At 34.4% G+C, this 12,453-nt stretch overlaps 1 non-coding gene across 1 annotated transcript; it reads right to left on the bottom strand.

Annotated features, from left to right (window-relative positions):
• Window positions 1-11,982: 11,982 nt before the first annotated feature.
• Window positions 11,983-12,089, bottom strand: LOC131175644 (small nucleolar RNA R71). The gene has a single exon (XR_009145837.1). It is a non-coding gene; the product is annotated as a small nucleolar RNA R71 (small nucleolar RNA).
• Window positions 12,090-12,453: the final 364 nt, after the last annotated feature.

Below are 12,453 nucleotides of genomic sequence, written 5' to 3' on the forward strand. Positions count from 1 at the left end.
CTTGATTAAATTGGCACACTAAATCTGAAATTAGCACATTTGACCATAAAATCCAGAAAATTCAAATAAGCATATCTCCCACCAAAAGTGTCCAATTTAAATGAGCCATACCAATCTAGAAAGCTAATAAAGAGACCTAAAATATTGTTTTAGATAACTTCCTCAAATTATAAATGTATAAGGTCAGAATTTAAGGTCAAAGCCATTGACCTAATTCAGGATCATGCCAATATAGGACCTTTGAGTCCAAGTTAACAATTTATCTATAAAGAATTCTATAAGATTTGAAAAATGGTAAGCAAAATTTATGGTTGTCCCTAAGACATAGGGCAACAATACGTATGAAGAATGCTAAACCTCAATGTGATTACAAACAGTCCAAATAAATTAGTAAATTCAGAACCGAAAATGTCTAAAAAGGAAACTAAAATTTAGATTTGACCTAGTTATGGTTAATTGACCATAACTTGAGCTATACAACTCCAAATGGAGTGATTCAAAAAGGAAATTAAAGAAGACACAATGAGAAACAAGTTAATGAAGAGAAATCTATTAAATTTACACTGTAGCCTGGTCCAATAAATAGTAAACGTTGGCCATAAAATCTAGAAAATGGCAATAAAAAGCTTTAAAATGAAATTGGTAACATATACCAACACTTAGAGACTATAAAATGTGACAAATTGGGAATATTAAAATTGACTCACTTAGAGTGCATCAAAGGTCAACATTATAGGTTGACTAATGAAATGAATTGAAGGGAATAGTACTAAGAAAATTTAGATATTGGATTTTATTGTTAGAAACAATTTAACTGAGTACTGAAACACTTTAAATTGTGTGTTTCAGTTGAAAAGGATATTGAAAAGCATAAGGAACGTTGAGTCAAGGCCTAGAGGCAACTCAAACTAGGTCTGTGCATAATACTTTTTATATTCACTGCTTTTACTAGAAATTTTATTTGGAGAAATGAGTTGTGAATTTATGACTTGAGAAAATTTGTTTGAGAAAAGTTTATTGCCTATTTTAGAAATGGAGATTTAAAAATGAGGTTTGTTTGATTGTTGCCTGAATTACAATTGAACATTATAGTTTTAAATTGTATTTGTGCACAATAACTTTAAATTATCGTTTTCCTATTGAAAACTTGATTAGTATGCATTGTGTTAATTATGGGTTTCGATAACTACTGTGTTGCCACTTTGTGAATGGAAAATTGACTTTGGAAATTGATTGTGTTTTGCATGAAATATTTGAATAAATTTTTTTAAATTGATTTTGGATTCACACTTGGCATGGCAATATTAATATGTTCCTCCTCCACTTGTGAGGTTGAGTTTGATATTTGATCACTTTCCTCCCTCTCTGGCTTACCAGTCTGAGGTGAGTTTAGATGAGTACTCATTAGCTAGCTAGCCACCTCCCTCATTGATTTCGATTAGTGGGTGAGTTTGTCTTGTCGTGGTGTACAACACGGCATGTTTAGAAAATTTGTGTCATGACCTAAGTTGTGTTATTGATTGGCAACACTGTGTTATTCAATTGTTCGATCAAATTTGTGTTATATGAGCTTTAAAAATTGTGACAGGAAATTGTGAATTATTTGAATTATAAATTATCAATAAAAGTTTTATATACCGCATTTTAAATTGTTATTGTGCACCATTGAGTAAATTTTACTCAGCGATAGCTTTTTCATTGCTGTCACAAGTAGACAGACAGATAAAGCAGCAGAGTAGGCTGCTTGTGACTTCACTTTGAGATTTTGCCGAATATATTGAGTATACCACTTCCTAGTAAATATTATTGTAATGTATGTGAACTGTACGTATATATTGTACTTAGTCTTGAGCAGTTGTAAAATAAAGTTATAAATTATTTTGGCCTGTCAAAATGTTGTATTACAATTCTCTTATTTCAGCTTTTGAAATACGCATTTATTTTGCACTTTATCTTTAGAATTGCTGAAAATGATATTGAACTAAGTTTGAACTGTGTTGAGGACATTGATTTGTGTTTAGCCATATTGGAGTTTGGAATTGAACAAATATATTGGAAGTGCTTTTTATAGGTTTTTGAAGAACTGTTTTGCTCTAAATACAGACGGCACTCGGCCGAAATTTTTATAGAAATTATTGATACTTCAGACCTAATGTGTGATTTAACTTCGATTAAAAAGTTTTAACACCTATCAAAAGTGCTCACTACTTTAAAAAGAGTAACAAATTGTTTAAAATCCCTTGTAGTGTATTTAATGGGTTATCGGTAGGTGAAGTACGGTAATTCATTAGGTCTACTACGGGATCATGTTACATCTTACGGAGGCGTAGGGTATGACACCAAATGTTAGAAAGGTTAGCAAAGCACTCTTATTTCTGTTCTCTATATGGGTATTCGGGATTCTTCCAAATTCCCATTCACCCAGAAGACCAAGAAAAAACCACATTCACTTGCTCTTATGGAACATTTGCATATAGGAGAATGCTTTTGGTCTTTGTAATGCCCCTGCTACCTTTCAAAGATGCATGATGGCTATTTTTTCTGATTATATTGAAAATATCATGGAAGTTTTTATGGATGATTTTTCTGTCTGATACACTTGAATTGTATAGATGTTTTTAAGCACGTTTGTATACTATCTTATAGCATTTAGACAAGTATTTTCATGCATAGTAATTGATTTCATTAGTTTTTGTAATTTCTATTGTCAAGCCCTTAATTCCATGTTTTCTGCATCATTTCAGGTGTTTAGGTGAAGCCCCTCAGTATAAGAGTGCAAAAGGAAGCTTAGAGAGGTCAAGAAACTGAGTATTGCTACTGACACAAAGTACACGGGTCGTGTAAGCCAAGCCCCAGAATCATGTAACCTTCTGCCAGAAGAAAGCCAGATAGCCAATGGAGAAACAAAAGTACACAGGTCGTGTAATTAGACCTGTGTAAGTCTCTACCGAGCACAAGCTTCAAGAACTTTATGGGAACAAAAGTACACGGACTGTGTAACCAGGCCCGTGTAACTCTCTATGCCAATGCAAGACTCTGCAGTTCCACTCTAGCAAGTTACACAGCCTTGGGCTGTGTACTATGCTGCAGCCAGTTTTATAACTCGAATTCCCGCTCTTGTTTTCTGATTCAAATGAGACTTCTAAAGCCTTTTGGACTTAAAATGACCTAACCCTAAAGCAACCATTATAAATAGAATAGAAAACATCAGAAAAAGGGGGCTCTTTTTATCTTTTGACAGCACTTTTGAGGAGTTTTGAAGGAGAGAAATCCACACTCTGCACTCTCTCCAGACCCGCCGATTTCTTAAATTTTCATTTTTGTTTATATTGACTTACTAAATTTTCTTTGACATTTCCAATGTCATTTACACCTCAATAGACCTTTAATTAGGTCCCAAAAATATTTCTCAGGGTTTCCCGTGGTTCAGGGCTAGTCAACGTTCCTTGCCGTAACTTCCCGGTGCGGTCACCCATCGCTCTGGGTTTGGCTCATTTAACTTAGTCACGTTTTATCTCTTTTATTTTTCCTTATTTTTTCTCATCATATATTTTATTATTTTATGTTTCCTCACTGTCAATTAAGTGTAATTCCAGACATTCTGACTTTCCGGGGCAGACATTAGTTATCGGAATGGTGGAACATATAGACTACGTAAAGTGAGGATGTTACAACTCTTCCCCTCTAAAAAGGAATTTCGTCCTTGAAATTCATCGGATTCAAACAACAGAGAATATCATTATCTCATAATTTTATTCACTCTCCCATCATTGTTTCCTTTGCCTCTAGTATTTCTATTCATGAAATTCTCTTATTCATTAGTTTCTTGTTTCCCCATACTAGAATCTTTACTGGTCCTTTCAGTCTCTTTTTCTCAATTCCAATTCTATTAAATTACCCTTTGTCTCATACAAAGCTTATATCTTGCTTTCATCATGCTTATTTAATAATTATTACTACACTCAAACTCCATTAATCGAAAGTATCTATTCTTGCTTTCAGAGGAAGCAGCAATACAACTTCTAAATATATTCTCAAACACCTAAATCATTCCTTTCTGACAAAAAGGGTATACTCTGTATTGAGGTCTAGATATCTTCGTCCTCAAGGTGTTCTTTCTAATTTACAGCCATACTGAATTCTCTAAGCTTATAGCAATTTTTGTGGTAATGGTAGTCCACATTAGTATAACCGAGTCATTGACTCTAGCTACTTCACAATTATGATATTTCGATATGCTAGTTTTGAAGTTATAAATTTCTACTAGAATTTCCACATTTATTTGCTATAATAGTACTTTATTCGGGCGTACTGTATCAATTCACAGATTACATACAAATATTCTTATTTTATTGTACCACGAAGAAGCACGTAGCTCTACAAAATAATCCCATGTCGGTACTGTAATCTGCAAATTACAATACAAACATCGAGAACATTACATAGTCACTACGTTATAACCTCATGAACTAGGTTTTCTACTTTTTTTTTCTAATGCCCTCTGCGACTCTGAATCCATATCTTAACTTTGAATAATCAAAAGTAAACAGATCTGCATTTGTGTCACCTCGACTCTTATGAATGCAATGCATGTATGCACACTATCTTTCTACTTATCTTTGCCTAGGAACGCCTAAACCGTGCTATGATACCACTAAATGTAACACCCCTCACTCGTCTACAGCGTAGCCGAGCAAGGCGTGCCGCACGGTGTGCTGGAGCACCTGATCTTATCTTATTTCGTTTCAGTTCTTGATTTATTTATTCAAAAATGGTTTAGGCACTAACGTTGTTTATTAAAGTCTGACTAATGTTGTAAATACCATATGATTTCAATAATCATAATCACAGTCTCATTCATAATCAAACCCAGCTCTTATTTTGAAATTCTCAATTTCATCAATGTACATAATTTGCAACTAATTACATAAGTTCACAGTCTACATATTATACAGTTTAATTAAATCACAGACTTATTCAATACAAATTCTTAATTTGAATTACAACGTAAGAAATAATTAAAATATACAAAATACATTGTATGTTTAATGTGAGCCCTATCTACATGCATTGCTGAGGAGATAACAACCTTGAACTCTGACACTTTTGCAGATTTGGACTCCAAAAATCTCAGTCAACAGTCTACTAGTTTTACCTTCAGTACCTGCGCGAGGAAATAATTCCATCGCGCTAAGCATTTCTGCTTAGTGGTGCAATAATATAATAATGAAATAATATATACAAATAAAGAAAGAAATGAATCATAATTTGGATACTCAGGAATCAATTTAATTTGGTATGATATTTCTAGTATCAACTATCTTATATACTAGTTTGTTCCTCTTTGGAAGTGCTTAGTTTATAACCTTTCAGTAAATATACTCAGTATACAAATTATTCTAACTATATTGTATTTTAAGTCTCTATAGTTCTGCAAATTGTATTTTTGTTATGTTTCTATTGCTAATCTCTTTTACTCATTTCATTCAATACTTAACTTAATTGTACTGAAATTTCATTATACTTAACTGTCTAAATTGAATAATATTTTAATTGACTGCCCGTGTAGCCTGTACACCGACCAGAATGGATAAACGGATATACTAACATTGGGTACCTAGTACCTCGGGCCATCACACCATCAGTCACAAAGTATCTCCTAGTGTGCAAATAGTGGATAAACTAGCACTGGGTACTTAGTATCACGGGCCGTCACACCATCGATCACAAAGTATCTCCCGGTGTGCAAATAGTGTGGCTGAGAAGCCATATAATCAGTCAGTAAGGCAATAAGCCGGGTATCATAACATAATCCGTATAGCTATAGGCTATTAAAATCATAGTGTAGCATAATGAACCATAAAACATAGTGTGGCGTGAAGCCATTTACAATACAACTGTCAGAACCCTATTGGCATGCCAACCTATCCAAACTAGTCAACTAGGCAAACTAGGGCATATTATAAGGTTACATATTTAATTCTTTATTCTTAGGGTTTATACGTCTTTATGCCTTTCACTAGTCAACGAACATGTTGACCTTTTTATACATCATGGATAGGTTGATTCTAGTATCAACATGTCACAATTATTCAGTAGATAATCATATAGATCACATTTCATATCAATTGTTCTGAAGTACCATTGTGCTCAAAGCATTTTTCCTGTCTCTGATAATAAGGACTAATGTCTCATTCATACATTCATGTGACTTATTAAGTCATTATGTTTCTTATTCACATTACTAGTCAAACATAAACATTGACTTTTTCACACTGAACAGATATGTTGGTTCTAGTTGCACTAGGATTCCTCATTTTGAGTTTATACTCGTTGGTATTGATTTCCAAACTTAATTCAAGGCTAATTATATGTGATTCTAAATTTTCAGATTTCATGGCCAATGGTTACTATTTCATTGGGTCAGGCTATAGGTTGAAATTAGAAAAATTCTCTTCATCAAATTGTTTCTTATTGTGTCTTCTTTAATTCCCTTTTTGAATTACTCCATTTTGAGTTGTATAACTCAAGTTATGATCATTTAACCATAACTAGGTCAAATATAAATTTTGACTTCCTTATTAGGCATTTTCAGTTCTGATTTTACTAATTTATTTGGACTATTTGTAATAACATTAAGGTCTAGTATTCTTCATAAGTATTGTTTCCCTATGTCTTAGGGTCAATCAGAAATTTTACTTGTGATTTATCAAGTTTTATGGAATTATTTATAGTCAAATTGTTGACTTGGACTCAAAGGTCCTATATTGGCATGGTCCTTAATTAGGTCAATGGCTTTAACCTTAAATTCTGGCCTTATACATTTATAATTTGAGGAAGTTGCCTATAACAAAGCTTTGGGTCTCTTTCTTAGCTTTCCAGATTGGTATGGCTCATTACATTTGGAGACTTCTTGTGGGAGATATGCCTATTTGAAATTTTCTGGACTTAATAGTCAATTGTACCAATTCCAGATTTAGTGTGTGAATTTAATCAACTTAATTGGACTAGTTCCCTTGATTTCTGGGTTATGGTCAAATTTTCAATATTGTAGGTTTATGTCTTATTGAACTTTTGGCACTGATCTTAGGTCATTTGGAGTTTCCTAGATCAAGTTATGGTCATTTTACTAATGCTGGACAGATTGATTAAGTTAGCAAATTTTAGGTCATTGTTTTGGTCAATTCTAATTCTGGCAGATTTGGTACCCTAACTTGGGTAAGCAAATTGACTTGGTTCTGGTCATTTCTAGGCTTTGGTGTCTTCATAATAGTTATAGCTCTATGTCTAATCTTTCTATTGATATAAATTTAAGGTCATTTGGACCTGTTTTGAGTGAGTTATGGTCAAATGAGTGACTACTGTTCATATGGTCAAATTATGAGTTGCAATGGTTCTGGACAGTTTTGATAGCTCAACTTGTGCAAACAATTTGACTTAGTAAATGGCATTTCTGGGTTCTATGATCTTCACCAAAGTTGTAGCCCTATGTCTAAGATTTCCATCGATATAAATTTCAGGTCATTTGGAGTTGTGTAGACTAAGATATGGTCATTTTACAATGGCTGGTCAAGTTACACTTATATTGCACAATTAGGTCATTTTCAAGTCAAAGTCAATTCGGCTAGTTTTTGTAACTCAATTTGGGCAATCAATTTGACTTTCTTAATGGCATTTCTAGGTTTGGTGGTCTCCACCAAAGTTGTAGCCCTATGTCTAAGCTTTCCAATGATATAAATTGCAGGTCATTTGGACTTGTTTTGAGTGAGTTATGGCCAATTGAATGGCTACTGTTCATATGGTCAAATTCTAGATTTGCCAAGTTACCTATTCCGGATTAGGTCACTTTTTGAGTCACTTTCTGGAGTGATTTTTGGTAAGGCTTCTACATGAAAGTTAGTTCATTATATGTCTAAGTTTTACCTCCAATTGGCCTCATACCAATTGGGGCCACACAATTAGGGCTATAGCCCCACAGGCATACTGTCCTCAAAAAATTCTTCAAATACACAAACCATACACAATCAATTCCCTAATCCTTTAATTCCCATACCTAAATTCTAGATTCATCACATTAATTAATCATTCATCACATCTCATTATGGTCATTTTGGACAGTTTATACAAGTCCTCACTACACAATATACATCCCTACTTTACAAAGTCAAAATTAATATAATGTACACATTCCATCAAACTCTAGTACAATTATTTCCATCAATCAATACATAGCCTATATTTACTTATTCACCAACATCACAAATTACCATTCAAATTCATGGAATTAATAATATCCAATGTTCTTAAGGCTGCCAATTTTGAACAATTACATAAAGTCTTCAATACTTTGATTAATACTAATTCAAATTGTCCTAATTTATACCTATTACAATCAATCAATTTCTAGTACTTATAAACATCTTAATCATCATCATAATTTCTCACTTACATTCATGAATTAACCAATTCTCATGGAAATCAAGGCTGCCCAAAAGTTCAACAATTACACAAACCTTACCAAATTCAAGTAATTACACCCAAAGTCTCCAAATCAAAAATCAAACCCTTATTCACGTTAATCAACCTCAAAATTTTACATATCATTAAAACCTAATACATGTAACTATTTAATTAACCTCACTAATCATCAATTTCATGAACGAATCACACACTTTCCCAAAGCTTCCATGGCTGCCAAATTTATGCTCCATCAAATACTCATCCAATTCTTCTAATTTCTTAGTCATTCAACTCACCTCAACCTTAAATCAAAGATTAATTAAAGAAGGAAGGAAAATTAGCACTAACCTTCTTTTGGAGCTTACTAAACCTTGATATTTTCTCTCCTTTTTGCTGCCTATGTGTTACCTATGATGTGTAGACCAAGTTTAATGAAGACACTTGCAAGAAATCATGGCTTGATCATGTACCATTGGAGCTCTTGCATGGACGACAATGGCGGACTTTAGGGAGAAAATGGAATTCGGCATTTGATGAAGATTTGAGGAAGAAGATGATGAATGGATGGTTTTTCTCTTTAAGTGCTTTATATAGTGCCTCTTAGTGCTCCACTAAGCAACATTAAATGTTAAAATAAGCTAAGGTCTTCATAATTGCACTAATGCCCTCATTTCTCATTATTTACTTTATATGTCAAATTTCTTACTTTCATGGCATTTTCAAAATTTAATACTACTTATTTTTAATGTACATTTAGGTCAAAAGTCCACTCTAGGTGTCAAATGACCAAAATGCCCCTCTTCGGGTTGCATTTCAAATTTTTCGGTGCTACTGATTAACTTTTTAACCTACCGATTTCTTAAATTTTTGTTTTTGTTTATATTGACTTACTAAATTTTCTTTGACATTTCCAATGTCAATAACACCTTAGTAGACCTTTAATTAGGTCCCGAACATATTTCTCGGGGTTCCTCGCGGTCCAGGGCTAGCCAACGATCCTTGTCGTAACTTCCAGATGCGGTCACCCATCGCTATGGGTTTAGCTCGTTTAACTTAGTCACATTTTATTTCTTTGATTTTTTCTTAATTTTTCTCATCACATATTTCATTATTTTATGCTTCCTCACTGTCAATTAAGTGTAATTCTAGACATTCTGACTTTCCAGGGCAGACATTAGCCGTCAAAATAGTGGAACATACGGACTACGTAAAGTGAGGATGTTACAACATGAATATAGACAAAGCCCTCTGCGATCTCGGAGCCAGTGTGACCCTTGATGCACTTGATTGTATAGATGTTTTTAAGCACAATTGTATACTATCTCATAGCAATTAGGTGAGTAATCTCATATATAGTAGTTGATTTCATTAGTTTTTGTAATTTCTATTATCAAGCCCTTAATTTCATATTTTCTGCATCATTTCAGGTGTTTGGGTGAAGCCCCAGAGTATAGAAGTGCAAAAGGGAAGCTTGGAGTAGTCAAAAGGCTCAAAATTTCTGCTGATACAAAGTACACAGGCCGTGTAAGCCAAGTCACAGACCTGTGTAACCTTCTACCAGATAAAAGCCAGAGAGCCAATGGAGAAACAAAAGTACACAGGTCGTGTAATTGGACCCGTGTAATCTACAGGGACCCGTGTAAGTCTCTGCTGAGCACAAGCTTAAAGAACTTTCTGAGAACAAAACTACATGGCCCGTGTAGCCAGCGCAGACCCGTATAAGTCTCTGTGCCATTGCAAAACTCTGCAATTCCACTCCAGTAAGTTACACGGGCCGTGTACCTTGTAGCAGCCAGTTTTCAAACCTGAATTCCAGCTCTTGTTTATAGATTCAAATCAGACTCCTAAGGCTTTTGGGACTCAAAATGACCTAACCCTAGAACAGTTATTTTAAATAGAAAGAGAAAACATCCAAGAGAGGGATCCTTTGACAGCACTTTTAGGAGTTTTAGAAAGACTCACATTCTGCACTCTCTCCAGCCGTCTTGAGGAAAAGAATATCAGTATTAAGGGGAGTCTTCCAGCCGATGTCCCACAAGATCAAAGCTACAAACTCTCTTCGGTTCCTTCATTCCATCTCCTTAAACAGATTTTTTTTATCATTTTATTTCTTCTATATGATTTCCTTTTACTGTCTTTACCTTTTTATCATGATGTTTGCTGAACTCATGAGTGAGTAGTTTTTATATTCTAGAATTGGGAGAGTAATACTTGTAATCATTGTTATAGATAAACATTAAGTTTTATTTATTGGATTTGAGATTTGTTCCTTGATTTAATTTCTTGTGATCTTAATGCATGCTATGTGTTGGTACCCACTTAATATTGATTGTAGATATTAATTAAAGGATTGAAAGGTGAATATTAATATTAGAAAATCAAGAACTTGAACCTAGGAATTCTGACTTAGACATAGGCTGATACCTCTGTGGAACTTTAAAATTAGTCAAAGACCTTAAGGGACTTTAATTAATTTGATCGCCACGAAAGTCGGGTTTAAGTTAATTAGAATACACCCTAGGTACCTTGAGAGAGGTCTTAGGATACCTTAGGACTGATTTCCATCAAGGTAAACGATTCTTAAAACCAGTAAATAAATAAGATAACATCCGTAGCAAGATTCAGGTGTGAAATCTTAATTCCAGAATTGTTCCAAAATAGATTACTTTATTTTAAGTTTATCATTTTAGTGTTTAAAATAGACAACTTCCATTCCTTTATTGTTCGATAGCCTAAACAGTCAAAATTACTATGTAGATTGGTACTTACTAATCAAATTTCTCGTGGGAACGATACTTTACTGATCACTTTATTACTTATTAGCAATCCGTGCACTTGCGATGGTTGTAAAACCAGCAAACAAGTTTTTGGCGCCGTTGTCTGGGATTTTTGGCTTTAGTAATATCGACCGATATGCAATTTAGCTGATTTAGGCAACTATATTTATTTTCTAATTTTGCTTGATTTGTTTTATTTCTTTTCTTTTCTCTCAGGTGCCCAATCTGGTATATGACCAGAATAAGGCTAGAAGAAGAAATTTTAGACTATGATTCGGAGATAGATAGAACTCTGAGAGCCATAAGGAGGGAAAGGAAACATCAAGAGCACGACCAAGAAGATCTTAAAATTCCAACCATGGCTGATAATAATGACAGACCAAGACTCTTGAGAGACTACAAAGCTCCATTTGTCCAAGGATTTTAGCCCAGTGTCACTAAACCCACAGTGGAAGCCAACAACTTTGAATTAAAACCAGCATGGCTTCAAATGATTCAACAAACCCAGTTTGTGGGTTCACCAACAGAAGATCCACATTATCATCTCCAGTGTTTTCTTGCCCTTTATGACACATTTAAGATGAATGGGGTGTCTGATCAAACCATAAGACTCAGAGCATTTCCATTCCCCCTTCGAGACAGAGCAAGGAAGTGGTTACTTTCTCAACCAGTTAGAACGTTCACCACTTGGGAAAACCTCTCACAAGCTTTTCTAGCAAGGTATTTTCCACCTACAAAGACTGCAAAACTGAGACTTGAGCTCAACACCTTTAGACAAAAGGAAGGTAAATCACTTTATGATGCATGGGAAAGGTATAAAGACCTGCAGAGGGAATGTCCACACCATGGCATAGAGGATTGGCTACTAGTGCAAAATTTCTACAATGGGTTACTACCCTTTACAAGGAGCGCAGTTGATTCAACTGCAAAAGGTGACTTAATGGAGAAAACAGTGACACAATCACTTGAACTTCTAGAGAGGGTTGTATACCATAATTATGAGTGGTCAAATGAAAGAGAAAATGCAAAGAGAATAGCAGGAGTCATGGAAGTGGACGCCCTAAGCATGATACATGCTCAATTTGATCAGCTCACAAGGAGGCTTGATAAAATGCAAGCCAATGGAATAGGGATGAATAGTCAACATAAGGACAACTATGGAGAAGGATATTCAGAATATAATAGCTTTAATGAACCCTCTACAGAACAGATGAAC

The sequence above is a fragment of the Hevea brasiliensis genome, chromosome 17 (assembly GCF_030052815.1).
Source record: "Hevea brasiliensis isolate MT/VB/25A 57/8 chromosome 17, ASM3005281v1, whole genome shotgun sequence".
Classification (NCBI taxonomy): Eukaryota; Viridiplantae; Streptophyta; class Magnoliopsida; order Malpighiales; family Euphorbiaceae; genus Hevea; species Hevea brasiliensis.